Raw genomic sequence first — 2,881 nt, 5'->3', positions numbered from 1 at the left:
TAAATAGTCCGTGCGGCCCGATATTGTCCTTAGTTCTCTACTAAAGTTAAACCCTCACAAGTAGCAAGTTGTGAGGACTACGTTGTCCATGGCATAAATTCTAAAGATCAAGCTACATACACTATACGGAATCATCTCGGTCGATCTGGAACTCTTTCAGGTGAGGCCCACCACCCCTAGGACTGTAGGGGATTGATTCGCCGAGTCAGAATGCCGCATAAATTTCTTGTATAGCGATTGTAGCTTATGAGACATGTGATATATCGAAGTGAGCCTGAGGGTGGGTGGGATAGGCTGTTAATCAGTGAAGCTTAACTCGGACCTCTTCGGAGAGAACAGAATGGCAAACATTGAAATTGATGGTCACAATAAACCACTGCTGCATGATGGGGACTTGTTTAATCCCAGACTTACCCTGCCCGTTAGAATTCATTGCTTCCCGCGGCATTGCGATTAGCTGAGAGACCATCGTGGTTTTGGCCGCAGGACCGACTATACACTTATGCTCAGGAAGGCAGAAATTGGTTTCTCTTGCTACCGAATGTTAAGATCTTAGGAATCGAAATACAAATTTTCAAAGTTCCCGAATTACTTCGTGTGGGGGCGCTCTCGCCCAGCACGGAGTTATGGGAACCTTGGCTCATCCAGAGGTTACGGGGCCGCCTTTACTCTAACAGTGAGTGAGGACCCAGTGATTCCCAACTTCTTACAATTCTCCAGTCATCAGAGCGTGCGCACTTATATGGTTCTTAGTTCAGAACTTCGTAGGTTCATTGACCATCCGGGCTGGGGCTGCCCGGAAAGCTAGTGATCCCTTCATTAACCCATCCATACCGGACTCACCTAGTGCCTGCGGACCAGTGCACCTTAATGGAATACACCAACCCTTGCAGCGGTTTGGAGCGATTCTAACTCCATAGGGTTGTCTCTGACAATACCTCGAGCTGATGCGAGAGCGCGTCACTTATTTCTTCTCCTCCGTCCCCGCACACCTGTCCTCGCCAGGACCACAACGGTGTCGTCAGTTTAGATGGCCGGGCATTAATAAACCTTTATTTACTGGGGGTGCAAGATCGATGAAACGTGATAAGCATCTACTATCAGAACTGAACGTGGCTCTCGCGCATTCGAAGATAGACTACTGCGTGGGAGACGCACGGTGTGTCAAGTAACTCTGTTAACTCCGGTGGTTCTGCTCGATCGCGGGTCGACCGAGTTATCCCTGTGGCACGTGACTAGTATTGAAGGTTTCGGATTTGTTTTCCCTTGCCCAAGATATGACCGGTCAGGCGAATGTATTTAGATGGGAAGGGTGGCGAGTGGGTTGCGCGCACAAAGAGTACGTTTACCTTCGCTAGCGATTTCATGACGGAGCCCAAGTTCGGTGTAAGACATATAACAGTCACAGTCCATTTCACCGGCCACTTGCAAATGGGGACCACGAACTCTCGTGTTATACGTCTAAGAGTTGCTGCTGTCATATGTTCTCACCACAGTTCATTACGAGGACGAATCACAAGCACGCGTCTATAGTGAACATATGGATCTCGTTGAATTCTATTAGCTGCTATGGGCATTGTAAGATAGAACATCTTCGGAGTTGTGTATCAGGAGGAGCGATAGAATGAGAGCCTTGTCGCCACGATTTACAGGGCTATTTCTCCGCCGGTAGCGATTCCAAATCAAGGCGGGGTCAAAAATAGTTTGTTCGTACATTGAACTCTTAACTAGTGATAAGGTCCGGATCCGATTGAAATCAAACTTGCTAGTACAAACCGAGCGCGTCGCCTAACTTTCAGTGGTCTATGGCGTCAGCTCCGTACGTTTTTCTACTGATGCTCTCAGGCGCTGGATCCTATCCAGGAGCCCCGCCCCCACGTATGAACACCCTCCTTTATGGGGTGAAGCAATCGCATTTACAAGGTGTGAATTGATTATCTACTTTGTTGCCCCTCAATGCTGAACTAAGGCACTCCGACAGTTCAACGAGAATGAACCGCGTTAGACGCTAGATGGGTGCGTAAACGGCTTAATGTTATATAGTCCGTTGATACAGGGCCGAGACCAATAGTTTGTGAATTTAGACACGACATCATATGATGGTCGAAAACCGAAGGCGAGGACTGTTAGACACAATTCGACTATCTTAATGACTCCCAACCCTTTCTCGATCGGTCCTGTCAAGGTTTTCTATAAGCCGTGTACCCTTCGTGAGGGGTTACCTGTAATCCACATCCGGCAGCTGTATGCTGACCCCTGGAACATTGCGTGCTGCCACCTAACAGTGCAGCGGACCTGCACGATGCCTCGGGCGAATGGCAGCGTATAGTTAAGTTCGGGCATATACCCACGATAAGAGTACCTCCTACGATACCGACCTAATGAAGAAATTACGACCAGACCGGTTGCGGTGAGTTATTATCCAGGAGCTGGCTTGTTCAACGGAACTGAAGGTCCGCAGTCCCTCAGGCTATCAGTAAACGAAGTTGCCTGCTTACGGCACGCGCGCACAGTACAGGATTGCCCTGAGGTTTAGGTTTCATCGCGAAGTTAGGCTGCGGGTTACTTTATATCAGGGTCTGACTAGACTCTCTCGCTAAGCCGCGAATACTGGAGTCTATGTTAGCCGATCTAATACGCCTGGGATGCGATCAATGGCGCTATGTCAGGACTTCCCCTCATCTCATATACCGAATCTCCATGAAACCAGAGGTTGAGACAGCCGAGAAACTAATGGTCCTCACCAATTAAGTTCTACGTGTTTACCTGTAGAACTCTAGACGCTATAGTAAAGATACTGGGTGTTAGGCTCATACAGTACAATGTTTATATGTAAGGATTCTTCCGAGCCATGGACTCCGTGTCGGGGCCATCCTATGCG

Source organism: Callorhinchus milii, unplaced genomic scaffold (assembly GCF_018977255.1).
Source record: "Callorhinchus milii isolate IMCB2004 unplaced genomic scaffold, IMCB_Cmil_1.0 Scaffold402, whole genome shotgun sequence".
Classification (NCBI taxonomy): domain Eukaryota; kingdom Metazoa; phylum Chordata; class Chondrichthyes; order Chimaeriformes; family Callorhinchidae; genus Callorhinchus; species Callorhinchus milii.
This window is presented reverse-complemented; position numbering follows the sequence as displayed.